This window comes from Leopardus geoffroyi, chromosome X (assembly GCF_018350155.1).
Source record: "Leopardus geoffroyi isolate Oge1 chromosome X, O.geoffroyi_Oge1_pat1.0, whole genome shotgun sequence".
In the NCBI taxonomy this organism is placed as follows: Eukaryota; Metazoa; Chordata; class Mammalia; order Carnivora; family Felidae; genus Leopardus; species Leopardus geoffroyi.
Genome location: NC_059343.1, coordinates 34,443,528 through 34,462,445, shown reverse-complemented (window position 1 = coordinate 34,462,445; position 18,918 = coordinate 34,443,528). Strand labels below are relative to the sequence as shown.

The window sequence follows — 18,918 nt, the reverse complement described above, 5'->3', positions numbered from 1 at the left end:
TTTACAATGGCTATTTTCAAATCTCAGTTTGGCAATTCCAGCATTTGTATCATCTTACCATTATATCCTGGTTCTCTGTATACTGAGTCATTTTTGGATTGCATCTAGACGTTTTGAATGTTATCAGATTCTAGTTCTTGTTTAAATCTTGTGGAGAATGTTGCTGTGTGTTTTGTTTTAGTAGACAATAAACCTAGTTGCGGCTGCCGATTTTGACCAGCCTCCTGTGGGTTGTGGTTTCTTTTTTGTTTTTAAATATTCATTTATTTATTTTAAGAGAGAGAGAGAACACATGTGAGAGCAGGGGAGGGGCAGAGAGAGACGAAGAGACAGAATCCCAAGCAGGCTCTGTGCTGACAGCACACGGGGCTCGATCTCAGAACTGCAAGATCATGACCTGAGCCGAAATCAAGAGTTGGACGCTTAACCGACTGAGCGACCCAGGTGCCCCTGGGCTGTGGTTTCAATGTCAGTTCTGTTTTCAAAGCCTTTGCTATACGATTTGGACCTGTCTCATGTGTGCCTGACCCATAGGCCAGTCTTTGACCTGCACATTGGTCTATTTCTTTGTTCAGTTCTCGATATCTTTAGTACACTGTTCAGGATCACATCCGTGCATGCACAGGTATGGGATGATCACAGAAATTCATAAACAACTTTATGGGGTCACGTTCACAAGCTTCTCCTTCTCTGTGATTTCCCCACATTTTTTCTATTTCCCTGGGGCCGTTACGTTACAAGGTAGTTCCTCCAGAATAACATTTATTAGGTACCTACCATGTGTGAGGCTCTGTTCTAAGAAATTAACGTATGTTATCTCATTTAACTATCATGACCATGCTATGAATAAAGTATTATTGCCATTCCTGTTTTGCAGATTGGGAAACTGAGGCCCAGAATGGTTAAGCAACTGACCCAAGGTTGCACACGCTATATATGGTGGAGCAAGTAGTGGGCCAGGATTTGAACACATATATCAAATCTTAACTATCAGAGAGTTCTGCATCTATAATATGACCCCATTGCATGAGCCATTCTTCTTCGCCCGTTAAGTCCATTAACACAGTTATTGTATGATAATTATTTAAAATAAATAATAAATAAAGGTATGCCCCTATCTCCAGAGCAGCAACGCTTTCTTTTCAAATTTGAATTGTTGGCAAGCACCAAGTGTGTTAGTTCCCTGTGGCTGCCATAACAAATTATCAAACATTAGGTGGCTTCAAATAATGAGAAATTTATCCTCTCACAGTCCTGCAGGCCAGAAGTATGAATTCAAGGTATCAGCAGGTGTGCACTCCCTCTAGAGAACAATCCTTCGTCACCTCTTCCAGCGTTTGGGGGCTGCCAGCATTTTTTGTGGGTACATCACTCCAATCTCGGCCTCTGTCTTCATACGGCTTCCTCTTCTGTGTGTCTGTATCTTCTCCTCTTATGTCTATGGGTCTCTAATCTGTGTTTCTTATAAGGACACTCATCATTGGATTTAGGGCCCATCCCGATAATCCAAGAGATCTCATCTTGAGATCCCTAAAGGAATTAAGTCTGCAAAGACTCGCTTTCCAAATAAACCATATTCACAGCTTCTGGACAGGGATATAGCCTTTGGGAACCAACATTCAACTCACTATATCTAGCAGGGACCACCTTATGTGCTCAGTAAATACCGTATGAGATAGTCTCTCCATTGCAAATGATAGAAATTCAAGCCAGACTAGCTTAAGCACAAAGGGAATTTATTTGTTCACGTAACCGGGAGGTTGGAAGAGACAGCGGCATCACACACGACTGGATCCTGGACTCCACGGTATCTTTCAGTCTCTCCACCTTTCAACTTTTCTTCCGTCTTGGTGTTGCTTTATTTTCAAGAAGCTTCACCGTCAAACAGATGAGAAACCCTCATGCTGCCAGCATCCATATATCAAATCTCAGTGAACACTTTGACTGTTCCTGTGTAAGTCACACACCCATCGTGGAAGGCATTGCTGTGATCAGAGTAATGGAAGTGTTTGATTGGCCAGTCCTTCCACGACCCCTCTGCGGCTGGAGCATGTGATGGTGGAGGTGGGCAGGTGTGATTAATATCCTACCAGAACCACCTAGAATGGAGGTGAAATCAGTTCTCCAGAGGAGGGACACTGAAAAGGCCGATAATATACGGCCACTGTAACTTCCAAGCCTGTGGTATTTGGAGGCGCGAGTGCATTGCTGAGGGACGACTTAATGGGTCTTGGCCGTGTGTATCTTCTATGATCCTTTCATAGTATTTAATCAGCTCAACCAGACAGACTTCATCCTACTCATCTCAGAGGCTTGTAATCTTCAGATTCTCTCTCTCGAAGCGTCTACCATATACATGCACGAGGGACGTTTCCTTTCTTTTTGCAAGTTTGAGTTTGCAGCGCCTCACAGACCCTCAACTGTTCCCAACGTGCTCTGTGGCAGGGAGAAGCAGCAATGTCTAGACTCTGGCTTTGTAGGGCAAATAGCTCCAAAAGTCTAATCAGGATTCTGGTCCAAGCCTTCCCTGTTTCCCGACACCCCATTCCTTGCACTGCAAGCTTTCTAAATACTCTCACAAAGGCATGACCCTGCCGTAGCCCCCAAATCAATACTATGTAGGCCATCCTGGTCCCTACCCACAGAGGTTTATTAAGGTTGGAACCAGAAAATCTCATTAAAGTATGGTCTCACCTCCTTTATGACCTCATGTTGAGGACTCTGTTGGGTCAGGGCTCAAGTGCATTATAATGCACAGGATGCTGGGTATCCAGAAGGACTTCTGCCCTTTTCCCTGACAGTATCCCCCACCCAACTCCCAGCAACCCTCCCTAGCTCTTCTTACTTCTGTCAGTTTGAATCCTCCCAGATCAGCTTATTTGCCGAGAGGACTTTTGTCCAAGCTCCCTTCAGCTTTTGGCTCCCCTGTGGTAGCAGATTATCTCCTCGTGCTGCAGACACACTTCCTGTAGTCCATGTGCCTGGTGCCCTGTCACACGTCCTATTGGTCACAGTCTCTGATTCTAACGGTGACCGGGGTGGACAGTTCAAGGTCAGCTGAGGCTCACGAGCGTCACCGAGAATGAGCACCGTGCCTTTGCTCTCTGCCCCAAGGCACTTATGAGTCCCAGGCCACTGCAGGCACAGCTCAGAAGTTCAGGGCTAGCCCTCGGCCGGATGGCAGCCAGGGAACTAATGTTCCTGCCTCCCATCTTTTAGGAGACATTTTTGGGAGGCATTCTATATGCTTCTTAGGAAGCCCTGGAAGATCTAGGCCCTGATAATGCTCCCTTGTATTGACTTTCTCTCCATCCCTGTCTCCACTCTCCCCCTCCCCCACTCTTGCCCTCTGGGATCACTCCCCTCCCCGCCCCCCCCCCCCCAGAACTACCTTTTCTCAAATACTTGTTTCTGGCTCGGCGTTGAGTAATCCAAGGAAGACACGGCCTCACTTGCCAAGCAGAGAAGCTAGGATCCCAGTGGCTGTCCAGCCCTCATCGTTTCTCTCCTCACGGGGTCCAGGGCCAGCACCCAGGAACTGGCTTTAGCTGTGGATGGTAAAATACTGCAAGAGGAAGAAGGTTGAAGGGGCGTCCGGGAGTCTAAGTGAAGCGGCAATACAGGCTGGTGGAAAGGGTCCAGGCTGTGTTCTGTCACTGCTTTTACGGACAGTATCGTATAACTGTGTCCCATCGTGCTAGATGTCAAACCATAGCTCTACCATTCCTTGGTGGTGCCGACGAGGTTACTCTGAATCTGCCCGCTCACCTTTCCAGGGGTCGTGTTCTGACCTGATGGAATGCACCAACCCCATCCGTGATCTACCACCCACCATTAGTAAAGCCACAAAGCCAAGTGGCTTGGTCTTCAGGGTTGTTTATGCTACCAGCAGCGACACGGCTTCTCAGAGGATGTGCTTTCTCTTACAGCCACTTCCCTTGAAGAACCCAGAACACGGCCCGAAACTGCCTGTTTCCTTGGTCCCCCAACCAAGCTCCCTAGACGACACTGCTGTTCGGGGGGTATTCTGTCGCGCAGCAAGTGAGTGGAAGTCTGTCTGCCCTGATTGGTCATCTGTCCCTATCCTGACACACATAGTCCTTCTTGTTGCCGGTGACCGAACTGTTAACAGGAACACTGCCTGGGCCCTTGTTGGAGCTCCTTGCCCGCACCCTTGCTGTGTTTACACGGGCTGCCCGGTCTGACAATCCCCCATCATCCACGAAATGAGCCCTAGAAACGTTGGCCCAGCCCAACATTCACGGATGATTCCTGATATCTTTCATCTCCCGGGCCCAGAGGACAAACTCTTTTCCTTTGTGTTCTATTTTGACATTATTCTGCCTCTTTGTTCCCATTTTAGGGCAGTGTGAGGGGAGCTGTGCATTAGCTTTTGTGGGCTTTAATGAAGCAGGATTTCACAGCATTTCATATCAGGTATCATCTTTTGTGTGCATGGGGAGAAGGGCTGAGAAATGTTCCTTTAACTGGTGCCAGAAGAGAAGACAGAGAAAGCCAAGGAAAAAAATCTGATAACTACTTTTTTCCATTAAAGTTCCGGCCCCTTTCTAAAACATGCTATTCGTCTATATTTCAAATCAGTTGGGAATCATATCTTTCCACAACTGCATTTCCTTACTTCCTGGAAACATATATCACAGGATGTATAATAAATGTTTATGCTAGCCGTAAAGAGGAAAGTCACATTTAATAAAATTTACCATAGACCCCAAGGTGAATTTAATATAGGAGCCTGAGTGACGAATCCCAAAGCAAGTGAATTTGGGCTTAAAGCCCATCCTGCACTGACTTCATTATGCATAGTTGATGTTCGGGAAAAAATTCAACAACAAAACTTCCTGAGGTCCTTGCATGAATGAATCGGAATGAGGCTCTCACATTAACCCTGCACTTTCCCGGGTGTCTTTCAGATGCCCCACAAGAAGGCTTATTACTGAGCAGCTGGTGGCTGGCTCCTCCCTGTGTCTTTGAAGGATGGAACAAGAAGAAACAGCTGAAAATTGCCAGGTAGACCAACAAGGACAATTTCAATTACACAGGAGTGACTGCTTCTTCTCCGGATGAAGATATGATCATGAGTCAGCCCTGGCTCAATGTGTTGGGTGAGAGGCATAACCACTGGGACCAAGACGGTTGTCCACACCGGCTGGCCTTCATGACAGGCCATTCAAAATAGAATGGGATGGGGGCGCCTGGGTGGCTCTCTGTGGGTTAAGCATCCGACTTCAGCTCAGGTCATGATCTCACAGTTCGTGAGTTCAAGCCCCACATCGGCCTCTGTGCTGACAGCTCGGAGCCTGGAGCCTGCTTCGCATTCTGTGTCTCCCTCTCTCTCTGCCCCTCCCCCGCTTGCGCTCTGTCTCTCTCTCTCTCAAAAATAAGCATTAAAAAAATAAAAAAAATAGAACAGGATGATGGGGGCTCAATTCAACACAGAGTCAGGGGCATGCATGATTCGGTGGCTGGTGAAGACCGTCAGAGGCCCGTGTTTACCTGCGAATTAGCGTACCTGGGATTGGGCTCAAGTGCTTTTCTGGAAACTGTAAAAGGACCACACTGAGGAAACTGGAGTCAGGAAACTATTTTCCTACACTTGTCCAGCTGGTGCTATTTTATGACTGGCCAGGAGAATCCTATAGGTAAGTTCTGATAGGACTAATTTCCGCGTGGCCCGAGACTTCAAATAAACGTCTCCTGAAACAAAACGTTTCTGCCCGGAGGGAACAGCAAGAGAATCCTCAGGTCAGCCCTGTAATGGGACAGACTTCCTCTACCGCTGTGGCCTGGCCATGAGTAAAATCCATGGAACTAGGTAGATCGTGGTCAAAAGCTGACACACCTTGGGGTGCCTGGGTGGCTCAGCTGGTTGAGCGTCTAGCTCTCGGCGTTGGCTCATGTCATGATCTCACAGTTTGTGAGTTCAAGCCCCGTGTCAAGCTCTGTGCGGACAGTGGGAAACCTGTTTGGGATTCTCTCTCTGCTTCTCCCTGCCCCCGCTCAAAACAAATAAATAAACTTAAAAAATTAAAAACAAAATCTGACACACTCTGAGATGCATGCCTTCCCACTCTCTTCTCTTGGTCCCAGGAAACACTCCCTATTCATTTCTACCACGGAGGAACCAAGAACAACTGGAAATCGCATGGCTCCGGAGGGAGTGAAACCATAGTTCATCCAGTGAGAACGTTTCTAGCTGGACCCACACACTGAAAACATCCTCCCTTACAGCCTGGAAGACAGTGGGACTTAGACAGAGGCCAGTGCAAAACTTAAGGAGGTACTTATTCTCAAGGCTTGACCCTGTACTTGCAGAACCCTGAGACTGTGTGCCTCCTTAAATTTTGCACCCGGAAAGTGTGCTTTGGTCTGCCTGTAGCTAGGGAAGGATCACCCCCAGGCCGGGCGGCAAAGACCTGGGATCGGCTGCCCTTCCTTCCAATGTGCTGCTGGTGGCTGAGCCACGCAGCCCAGGAAGGGCGCAAAGTGACCTCAGGGAGCAGACTTGGGTCGTTCCAGCAGCCCCAGCAAGTTGTAAAAGGATGATTTTTGATCTATACTTGTATTTACCCAGGAGGTATCAGAACTGAAGCCGGGATGCCAGCCCCGTCACTGGACCTAACTGAAGACACCTTCCTAACCAACAAACAATGGGACTTGTTTTAACCAATTGTATACGGAGGCTTGGACTCCTCCGTCCTATCCCAAGGGCTAGTTTTAATTAGCATTACCACCAAGGACTTCCCTTTCTGGCACTTAACTCAGAAAACAACTCATTGGCCTGGCCTCCCAAGCTAAGAGTCACGGCTTTGCAAGTATATACGTACATATATGTATATATAGGTAACATACACATATGTTAAAAACATGGTTTGAGAGCATAATTTGTTCCAAAGACATGCTTGTAATCCAAAGCACTTGTATATCAAAGCGAATTTCCCCATAAGAAATAATGGAAACTCAGATGTGTGCTCCACCATCCAAAAATATTCATATAAAAATGAGTACAGTACTGTAATATAATACAGAATCATAAAGAAAATACAAAACGTAAAGAAAAATGAACACATTAACCTGCACTTACCTCTGAAAACCTTCATGACTGGTGTGAGGGAGACATGGGAGAGGAGGGTTAATGTGTAGGACGACTTCCACTATCACTAACGGAGTCACTGCCGTCTGTAGGCTCCATGGAATACTTTTCTGCATGGGGTCACCGTATACGCTCGCATAGATATTGACCACAGTACAGTATTAATAAACTGTTGTCACAGACTGTATTTAATGTAACTGGCAATGAGGCAGCTGAGGAAAGGGTCTGTATCTGCAGGCAGCCTGACCTGGAATGAAGCAAAGCATTCCTGAGCTCACTCTTGTATGGAAAAGCAAAGGACTGGCCGTAGGTGCTTTGAAGTGACAAGAAATATACTAGTGCCGTTGTGGGTACCTTCCAACGTTCTGAAAAATCACTGATTTCTGCCAAATGCCACGGCCTGAGATAGAGCATCCGAGCACAGGAGACAATCGCCCACACTCCTGCAGCGAGAGAGAGAGAGAAAGAGAGACAACATTGGCTCAGTTGTGATCATGTGACATTCGTCATCACACACCACTCGCGTTGCAAGACATCGCTCGTTTATCAAGTTAAAATTTATTAGAAATGTTTGCTCGTCTTGCGGAATCCTCGCAGAACAAGTTACTCACAATCCAAGGTTTGACCGTATATAGGTTTCCAACTTGGGTCATCTGTTTTATTCTCTGACGATGTCCAGTTCCAGGAATGTGCTTTCCTCCTCTCAGTGTGCCGGAGTTGGGAGAGAAAGGAAGGCACCATCCACTGTCCCCATGGGTTCACGGAAGCAAAAAAGCCTCCTTCACTGTACTGACTGGGGCGGCTGCACGCTGCTAAGAGCCAGCAAGAGCCAGCCCCGGCAATGCAATAACCATCTGATTAAGGAGCAGTAATCGCTGGAGCTTTGTGATCCCTGCTCCGTCAGCAAGGACTTCGGGGCGCCTCCCTCCGTTTCATGCCTCTGAGAGTCGGTGAGCCCTGTGGGGCTGCCTCAGCCCAGAGCTGCACATCAGGGCAGATAGGCACCAGGATGGAACGAAGAGGTCTGCAGTCTTACCTTATCCACGAAAGTGAGGGGGTGAGAAAACCCAACCAGTGGGTCTAAAACCAGAAATGTGGGGGCTGGAGGGGTTGGCAGTGCCGTCAGTAACCTCCATGGGGGTGGTTTATTCTTCACACCTGTTTGAGAACCACTGCGCTGAAGTAATCCCGTATCTCCAGGACCTCCTAAACAGACTAAGGTATTCCGAGTGCTGGTTAAAAATGCAAACTCTTAGGGTTGCCTGGGCGGCTCAGTTGCCTAAGCGTCTGACACTTGATTTCAGCTCAGGTCATGATTTCACGGTTTGTGAGTTTGAGCCCCGAGTCAGGTTCTGTGCCCTCAGTGCAGAGCCTGCTTGGGATTCTTTCTCTCCCCCTCTCTCTGCCTCTCCCCTGCTGGCGCGCGCGCGCACACACACACACACACACACACACACTCAAAATAAATAAACATTAAAAAAATGCAAACTCCCAGGCCCCTCTAAAGGTAACCTGAATCCATGGGACAGAAATGGAAATGTCCTGTGGCGGGTGGATGCAAGGATCAAGATACCAAGAAAAACTGTTCATGCCCCACTGCTGCTAGGCGTATGACCCAGGAACCACGGCCCCAGGCAGGGATGGTACGTGTAGAGGTTGGGTGCACAGGCTCTGAAGCCAGACTCTGTGTTTGAATCCTGCCTCTACTGCTTATTAGCTGTGCTACTTTGGGGAAGTGACTTAGTGTCTCTGTGTGTCTGACCCCATCTGTAAAATGCGGATACAGAGAGCGCCTACCTAAGTAGGGATGTTGTAAAGATTCAATGATATAATAGACTCCTCGTGCTTACACCGTGCCTGGTGCTTAGTAAGAACTGTGAAAATGGTGCCTCTTACCCCCAGGTGAGGCCATTAAGATCGTGTCATGATGCTTGGGGCACTTATGTCAGGGAAAGCCGCTGACCACACACCAGCGGAGAAGCCAGGCAGCAGGAAGTGGCCCGGCCTCTGGGCAAACCTCAACCACTCAGTATCCACAGCTCAGCCGGCCTCCAAGGACCAAGGTGGAAACCAGCTTTCTCAGCAGGAGGCAGACAACCGACTTCCTAGCTGTCGGAAGTGGGGAGGGGGGGGGGTGAGGAGAGCTAGGCAGTGTCCCTCCTTGGGGGAAGGGGGGGGATTCTTTCCCTGGACCTAACGTCTCAATCCCTCCAAGCTCCCTCCCTGCTCCCTCCCTGCTGCTCCTTCCACCGCCACCACCACCACCACCGTCAGGCTGACGAACCTCCCAACCTCCCGTGTGGGGCTGGGAGAACTGCCAGGAAGAATCCGCGCAGCAGTGAGCTCCAATAATGCTAAACAATGGATTAATTACACTGCTCGCCTGTTTAGCTGCAGCTCCCGGGGTCGCCCGCACGTGTGGTCACAGCAGACAACAGGTGCGAGACGCTGGTGAACGCATGGCGCCGCCCTCTGCCCCCTCTCTCCTCCCCCCCCCCCCCCCGCCTCCCAGCCCCCTCGCCTCCTGAGCACAGTTCAAGTCCTCCAGCCTCCCCCCTGCCCCCAGAGACATGAAAGGCTTTTGTTCCCTCTCTTCCTTCCCGCCTTTTAAAGGGGTTTCGTGCTGGGAGTGTGGCTTGTTTTCATAGCCCCTTGGAGCCATAGGATGGAGAGCTCTAGGGGGCGAGGTGAGACTTCTTTCCAGGAGGGCATCTGGCGTGGGGTGACGGCTGGGCTGGCACTGCTCTGAGCCCACCTGGCCAGGCAGGGAAGAGGCGACAGCTGCTTTATGCTCCTACGAGTGCCAGCTTTCCCGAAAGGAGGTCAGCCTCGGAGACCAAACTGCTAATTAGGTCGCATTCTGCTTCCTGCTGCCACTTTAATTTCCACCCCAGAAAACCTTCAGCTGTGAGTCCAAGACCATCGGCCCCTTTCACCCAAATGCAAATGTCTTTGAGGCCTCTCTGGCTGGCCAGCCTTCCGGCTGGCAGGAGCACCAGCACCAGAACTCTGCATAGTACAGGAGCTTCCAAAACCCCAAGTCTGCCGGGCCCTGGGGCTGCTTTGAAGGCAGGCAGCCCACAAAGACTACAGAAGCTGGGTGTTCTGAATGAGCACTGAACCACAAGTCAGAGAGACCTTGCGCCTAGTTTTGATTTTGCCACTGACAAGCTGGGGACCTGGGGCAAGTCACTTCTGCTCCCTGAACCCGTTGCCTCATCTGTAAAGGGAGTGCGTTGAATCACCTCTCCCACCCCTGAGCACCGCGATTCTCATGATAATTTAGATCTCACTTCCAATTACTGAAGCGCTCATTTTTATCGGTGCATCCCTCGCAGCAGCCATCGATGTGTATTTTCCCCTTTTTTCCCCTAAAGACTGAAGCCCCCAGATTAGGTGGCCGTCACTAGTCCCCGCTTGCCAAGTGGTAGAGCAGGAACAGAGAGATCTTCTCCCGCCCAGGGTCTCTCTCCGGGCAAGCTGAAACTCTGGGTCGTCACCAATCCTTGGGCAAGGGATGGGGGCTTTCCTGCTAGCAGAACTGCACGAGCAAGAAGCCCCCAGCCATCCAGATTCCCCTTCCTTGTCCTTCCTCACGATCTCTTCTGCTCTTCCCTTACCCTGGTCCCTGTTCCTCTCAACCTCAAATCCACTTCCATGACCCTTATCCAAACCTTACCAAAAGAGACTGTGCTATCAGTCATTTACTCCTTGGTAGCCGTGAAAAATACAGTCTGTTGCTTTTCTCGGGTGGGTTTGCATTTTCAGCCATACGTGGCGGGTACCATGGTGTCCACATTCCCCGCCCCCCGCCCCCCCCCCCCCCAGGCACTCTGGCCCTCAGCCACCGGGACTGGCAGAGGCTGAGTCCCACTCTGGAGACTGCTCTTGGCTGATGGGGAGGCCTCTTTGGCCAAGGTCACACGGCCTTGCAGGGTGACCGGGAGGCGGTACAGAGACCCAGCCCCTTTGCCTCTATTCAGGACAGTTCTATAAGGCTATCCCTCTGTCTCATCCTGCTTCCCTCCCTCCCTCCCTATAGGTGTTGCTCCTGAGGGCAGAGGGCAAAGGGTGCTCCCGATAGACTTTCCACACGCGCCTCTCTGACTCAAAGTGTCTCTCCCAGGAAACCCAAACTAAGATACCTCATTTCTTTTAGGGACCGACCAGAAAGACTGCATCCCTAGGTAAAGGAACTGTGCTCAATGGACGGGGAACAGTTTCCTTCCCGAATGCCCACAGCTTAGGCAGTTACCTTCTGGCAAAGTGAAGGGACAATCCGTTGAGTCCAGTTTTACAACTGTCCCAATACTGTGGCGCGTCTGAATTCCCTTCCAGACAGGACACACAGGTTTGGGACGCTCACACAACACTGAGATAGACTCCTCGAAGCACACACGCCTTAAAGTCCTCGACCCCGGCCAGGGGCATCTTCCCTGTGTCCACTCGTGCCACTTCATCCTTGCCCCGTGTCTCAGAGCAGCCCTTGCAACACACTCTGATCCATTGCAGCAAGACCTGCTGCCCAAGGGACTCGATGGAGGGAGGAGGTTCCAGGCTCCACAGATAAGGGTTTGGAAACAGGTGCTATTTTCTCACTTTGCTCACGGCTGAAGATTACCGAGCCAGATGGGACCGTGTCTCATCAGTGCATGTTCATTTATAATATGCTGGGTAATGGGGGTCGACGTACAGTCCACCAGCTTGCGGGGGTCATCGGCTCCAGGGTGGGGAGTGTGCAGGTACGCCCGGCTCTCAACCCCAGACCAGCTCCAGACCTGGTGGAAGGGTCTGCTGAGATGAGCTTCTCTGTCCGAGAAGGCTGACGGGTGAGCCGACACAGGGGGCCGGTGGTGAGGTGGCGAAGATCCAAGGGTTACCAAGAGAGGAGGCGGCACAGTGATCTGAATGACTTTAGAGCTGGAGGCAAGAGAAGTCATGAATCTGGAGACATTTCACAGAAGCAGGCTCGGTGAGTGACTGGCTATGGGGAGGGAGGAGGGAGAGGCAGGTAAGGACGGTGCGCAGGTGTCAGGCTTGAGGGACCGGAGGATGGTGCAGCAATTCAAGGTCAGGAGCAATTCATTGTTATTAGGGACAAGGGCCGGGAGCAGGCCTCCAGGGGCAGGGAAGGAACACACTTTCAACAGGCTGCAGTGGAAAGGGCCATGGGACTCCAGGGGAGCACAGGGTCTAAAATTCAGGAAAGAGGTCTGGGCTGGCGGTGGAGATTGGGACACATGAGAATATAGGCAGATAGCGGTTGAAATCCTGGGAACGGATAAGACCACCGAGAGAAGAGGGCCCGGGGGGCAGAATCTGGAGTGTTAACTCTTAAGAAACAGCCAGAGTGGGAGGAGACTGCTAGCAGCCAGGGAGGTCAGGGGTGGATCAGAGGTCACGAATGCCAAAGGGAACATCATTTTCTGCGTGGAGGGTGCCAAAAGCTGCTGAGAAGTCACATGGGCAGAGAAATGGAAAGTGACCCTGGTAGGGGCGGTGCCGATGGCATGTGGCCGACCTCAAAGGCGGGAGCGGCAGAAAGTCTTGAAGCAAAGTAGGGGCCCGTGGGGGCCAACGAGCCAGTCACAGAGACCCTGCCCAGAGCACAGAAGGCAACCCGGTCCACGGCAACGCACGCCGGAAGCTTTCGATTGGAAAGCCGTTTCCCTGACACTGAACTCAATTCTGGTTCAAGAGACGACACGGACCTCGTGCGTCCCCAGGTGTTCCTCGGCACCTTGGGACGCGCGTGTATCCAGTCATCTTGTGAGCACTCTCGGGGAACGGGAACTAATGGGTCAGCCGATCACAAGGCCCGCAGCTGCCTGCCCAGGAGGGGTAAGGGATCAGAGAGCCCGCCCCACCCCCGGCCAGGAGGCGGTGGCACGAAGGGGAAGCCGACAGTGCTAGGCCCGACATGTTGCCTGGAACACTTCAAACTTCCCAATTTTAAGACCTTCTTTTAGAGAGGTGCCTTTTTTGGCTTTTTGTCTCGGGGGGTGGGGGAGGAAAAGAGGCCTCTCTTATAAAAATAAGGCCTCTACCCCTCCAAAGTTCAAAGTCAGTCCACCGTCTAGGAGGAACATCTGTAGAATAGGTTTTGGGATGGGGGAGTGATCCTTTATCTTTACCTCAGCAGCTAGTCTTGGAGGTGGTCTCCCTTTAAAACTCTAGCCCCGGCGTGCATAAGAGTGCCAAAAATGCCTTCTCCTTTCTTTTTTAAATGCTTATTTATTTATTTTGAGAGAGGGAGAGAGAGAGAGAGAGAGAGAGAGAGAGCAGGGGAGGGTCAGAGAGAGAGGGAGAGAGAGAGAGAGCAGGGGAGGGTCAGAGAGAGAGAGGGAGAGAGAGAGAATCCTAAGCAGATTCCACGCCATCAATACAGAGCCTGACGTGGGGCTTGAACTCACAAACCATGAGGTCTTGACCTGAACTGAAATCAGGAGGCAGCTGCTTAATCAACTGAGCCACCCAGGCAACTCAAAAGGCCTTTTCTTTTAAACTATTCAGACTGCTGGGAAGGTTACAAATTCTCAAAGTAAAATCTCCTAAAATGCCAAGGGCCAACCAAGTTAAATGAATATACACACAAGTATCAACAAGCTATGTTTACTAAGCTTCTAGCTGATTCTTCACGCAGCCCTTGGGCCCATTTCCAGGGGCTTCAACACCCCCAAACAGTACCCTTTTTCAATTCCTCCTTTTGCCTCCCCGCCCACCGCCCCCCTCCCACCTTCTTGACTTCCTTTTCCTTTCCCAAGTGTAGGTCTCCTGTCACCCAGACCTTCTGGGGCTTGATGATCCATTCCTGGGGACCTCTGCAGCCTTCTTCAGATTCCCAGCAGCAAAGAAATACCTTAGGCCAGTGGTTGTCACACTGCAGCGCGCATGAGAATCCCCTGGAACAGAGCACGGAGCCCGGCTGCACAGTTTCTGATTCAGTAAGTCAGGGGCGGGACCCAAGAATTTGCATTTCCAACAAGTTCTCAGGTGCCGCTGCTGCTGGTGTAGGCCCAAGTTGATCACTACTGAGTATTTAAGCCACTTTGCCCTGCTTCTATGCCCACGGTGTTACTAATCAGTCAACATTCACTAGTCTACTAACCCTGATCATGGCCTTGCGACCCTTCTGTTCTCCAGGCTGTGTTCCAGATAGTCGTTAAACAGGTTCGAAGGTCAAGATGCTTCTGCTCCTGCTGCCGCTGCTAATATCTAATATGCCCAGTATAAAAAATGATACCACCACAGACCTAGTTGCTCAGGCAGAAAGCCTGCACGCCATCCTGGATTCTGTTCTCTCTGTTCTACTCTCCGTCCGTCAGCAAATGTTGCCAGCTCTAACTGTAAAACAGACCCTGAGCCTGACCGCTTCTCACCCTGGCACATGCCACCGCCTCTCCTGCCTGACCCTGGGAGAGCCGCCTAATAGGTCGCCCTGCTCCATTCGTACCCACCCTGCCATCCACTCTCCGTACAGCGGCCAAAGGGCTCACTTCAAAACAAGTCCTCTCTCTCTGTTCTCACTGTCCAATGGTTTCTAACAGCTTCAGAATAAAACCAAATCAAAAGTTCCTACTGTGGCCGCCAAGACTCAAATGATCTAGCCTCTGCTCACCCCTCTGATCTCGTCCCCTTTTACCCATACATACGCACGCGCGTGGGCACTCATGCACGCACGCGCACAGACTCTCACGGTGCTCTCCTAGTGTGCTCCCAGCCGAGGTCCCCCGGAACTTGCTCGTCCCTGTGCCTAGAGCGCTCCCACCCCCATTGCGGTGGGCTCACCGTCTGGCCTCAGAGGGGTCTTGCCAAGCCCCCACCTCAATTCACCCTCCCACACATTCCCTAGGCCCCACCTTCCTTTCTTTCCCTTCACAGAACTCATTACCTGACAGTATGTTACACACTTATCTGTTTGCTCTTCCCTCCCTCACTAGAGTGTGGGCTCCGTGGGGGCAAGGACTGGATTCTTTCTCCCCCCCACCACCACCCCCACCGCCAGATCCCCAGTGCCTGGGACAATGCCTGGCCCCAAGTACACGCTCAATACATAGTGAATGAAAAGGTTGATTAACATGTTTACTATTACATGCTAAGAACTTTGTGAGAATTATTTCGATTAATTCTCATCATGACCTACAGGCTAGATATGATTATCAGCGTTTTATGGGTGAGGAAACCGCGCCTGGCAGACTTAGGCACCTGCCCCAGGCCTCACCTATAGGAGACAACAGAGCCCAGATAACAAGTAAAGCCTCTTTGGCCCCTGCACATGGTCCCTTTTCCTGACTCCTCACCCGAGACGGGACCAAAGCTGATTTCCCACGAGCGCATTAGCACGCTCACCCCCTAGCACAGATTATTTTCCTGTTTTTACCTGGCAAAGAATGAGGCTCCCAAGAGTAGCTGATGCTGATGGATGAAATAGATGGAGAGGTTCAGAGTGAAAGGTTCTGCTCAGGTGGGGAATCGGGGAAAGGGCCAGGTGGGGCACAGAACGGGACCGTGTGCCCTGGAATGGAAGTGACACTCCAACAGGACCGGAGAGGACCCCAGATGGACGACGGGCTGTGTTAAAGACAGACACGTCCATTACAGCTCTGCTCCAGACCAGTCTGGGCTTACCTCGGGCAGCACCGGAATACTTCAGACTGGGTCCAGCCACGGTGGGGGAAAATTGAAGGCCATCGTTATTCAGCGAACACTGATTGAGCACATACTCTGTGCCCGGCACCGTGCTGTCAAAATACGTGCCCACTGTGTGTTTGTGCCGCCCTCTGCCATCAGCCGTGTCAAGTCAGACTCCCACAGCCCCTTTCTCTCGAGCCCTTTAGACTATTTCACACGCCTCTCAAGAGTCCACACAGTATTCTAGCATCATCCTCACTTCACAGCTGGGGCTCTTTGTTGCAGCAGCTGGCACGACTATTGCAGTAGCCGGTCCCGCACACTCTTCCAGGACCTGTCTGATCTCTCTCCTTCCCTTCACAGACACAGCTCTGGAGTCGTCCTCACTTTCTACACTGCAATCAGTCAGCAGCGTGATGGTCTCCATATTGCCAAGTCAAGTGGACACATTCCGGGCCTCTCTTCCTTAGCTTCTCTTCAGTATTTGGAACTGCTGACATTTCCACCACTCTGTGTGTTTTGATAACACCACTCTCCCAAGTTTATCTCCTACTTCTTGGCTGCCTTTCTCTTAGTGCCCTTTCTAGGGGTCTACTTTAGTCCTTTCCTCGTGTCCTGAGGGTTGAGGCTTCCCTGTGCTTCCATTCGAGACCCTCTGCTCCTCTTATTCTAGAAACACCTTCCAGGTGACTTCTTTCAACCTATAGCTTCAACTACAATTATACCAAGGTTCTCCAAATATTTTTGCTCATGCTATTATTTTAAGTATTCAGCATAGACCCCTTTGTGTGTATAGCTATTTATTTATAGGTGACATGCATGAATTCTTGTACTTATTTACTCTGTATGTTATAAAACATTTATAATAGAAGTGTGGGAAACGGATACAAATAAATCTAAATAGAAGCTCTAATCATTTCTTCTCCCATCGAAAGGATTATCTTGCTATACATCCCTCTCACAGACTACTAGTTGGCATACACAATTGCCTACCAGATACTTGTTATCATAGAGGTATGCCAAATTTAAATGCAGCATGCACAAAACTAAACTCATCATCTTTCTTCCCAAAACTCTGTCCTTCAGGAGAGTACCAGATGATGCTGGAAAATAATATGTCAGAAAGCAGAGAAGTACTCAAAGGCTACGGGAGATATGCCAAAAGGACACAGTAATTGGCTTAAAGGGGCTCCCGCTAGGCAGATTTGGGATGACTAGAACATCAAATATATATCTATATCTATATCTATATCTATATCTATATCTATATCTATATATCTATATATATGTGTGTGTGTGTGTATACATATACATACACACACACACATATATATCTATATCTATCTATATCTATCTATCTATATATATATATAGATATTTTTTTTTAGAGGAATCAAGGAGTCCATAGTAATTCTTTTTTAAAAATGGTGAGGAGGTGGAGAAGTAGAGAGGGAAAGCTCTTCTTCATAGATGAAGGCTAGCTAATAAATGTATGAGGTATGAAAAATTTAGGAAATCGATATGTTGTAACTGACAACAGGGTAACTGATTCAGGCAAGGATCATTAACGGGTGACAATTGGTAAGACATTGTTCACAACCAGATATTTACACAGTCACATAGCATCACCCCTCCAAATTACTGATTAATTACAAAGGGGGAAAGGTGCTTTTTTCGGGGAGAGATCAAACTTAGCATCATTAAAAAAAAACGTAACATCATTAATAATGAGACAAACAGCTATTAGGTGCCTCCTGATGAGACACAGCAAGAAAGATATAACACTACCCATGTAGAATGCTCGCCCACAATGCACAACCTGAATCCTACCCTGAGGAAACAATCAGCCGTACTCAGACTGTGGCTCGTTATACAAGGCAACTGGCCTAGGCTCTTAGAAAAGGTCATGCATGAAAGACACAAAAAGGCAGAGAGAACAGTTGTAAATGACAGGAGACTAAAGAGATGTGACTACTGCGTGCAATTCACAATCTTTGAGTTCTAGATTTTTTTTTAAAGCTATTAAGCACATGGGGACATCTGGGGAAATTTAAATATGGGCTGTGTATTAGAGTATATGATTGGTTTGAGGTTGCATTTCTTGAGAATTGCAGTTTTGTAGGAGAATGTCATTGCTCTTATGAGATACGTGCTGATGTATCTAGCTGTAAGGTATCACAATGTCTGCATCTTACAAATGGTTCAGTTAAGACACGTTTCTGCGTGTGAATGTGGACACATTGCAAACCAGAGAGGGAGGGAGAGGGGGAGAGAAGGCAGATGCAGCAAATGTTAACAACTGGTCCATCTAGATGAAGCGTAGAGAGTTATTCACATACTATTCTTTCAGCTTTTCTGCAGTTTAAAAATTTTCAAAGTACAATATGGGGAAATGAGCAAACAAACTTTGTCCCTGCTCCTAACACAAAGGTTATCAGGGACCAGATTAGAAAACGCTTTATTTGATTAACCCAAGGGTATGAACTTTTTCCTGAGAGCTAAGGAAAATCATGGAAAGAGTTGAGCCAGAAACATGACACGATCTGATTAGATGCAGGAGGCGACGGAGAAGGAAGGGCACAGTGGGACTCCATCTTCTGGTTTTTTCTTTGTTCTCATCCGTCCATCTAGATGAATATGCTCTAAAGAGTCTACTTTCCAAATAGAGGCCTCTCTCCTCAGTCTGAGCCTTAGCACGTGGAGTCCCATGACAAGTGACTTGGTTCAGACCCCTGTCCTTGTCCCTCGGATGACTGGTCTCTACCGAGGTTCTCCCAAATCAGTGTGCAGCTGAGGCTGGAGCAGTTTTTCTAACATACAAGCATGACCAGAGCATTCCCTGTTGAAAACTTTTCAGCGGCTCCTCCGGGGGAATGTTCAGTGTCGTTGGCTAATCACCAGTAGACATCCTGGCCCGGTGGCTGCCTGCCAACCTCTCCAGCTGCCCCTTCTGCCATATCCCCATGCCTGTCCTATGTCCCGCTAACCTGCGAGCTAAGCCTCAGATGTGCCCTGCTTCTGCACACCCTTGGACCTGCGTACAATGCTTTCCACTCCAAAGGGAGTGCATCTCTGCCCTTCTCTCTGCTTGGGCCACCTCTACCTGCCCATCAGAGCCTAACGTAAGCAACCTCTTACGTAAGGGTTAGGCCCATCAGAGCCTAACGTAAGCAAGC

The 18,918-nt window shown here is 49.5% G+C and overlaps 1 long non-coding RNA gene across 3 annotated transcripts in view; it reads right to left on the bottom strand.

Annotated features, from left to right (window-relative positions):
* The window catches only part of LOC123594689, a 35,310-nt gene extending 26,849 nt beyond the window's left edge, over positions 1–8,461 (bottom strand). For 2 of the 3 annotated variants that reach the window (XR_006710840.1, XR_006710842.1), the window contains exon 1: positions 7,103–8,461. This is a non-coding gene — a long non-coding RNA (uncharacterized LOC123594689). The remainder of the gene's footprint in view (positions 1–7,102) is intronic. The other variant, XR_006710841.1, reaches the window with a different exon arrangement.
* Between the last annotated feature and the right edge of the window lie 10,457 nt (positions 8,462–18,918).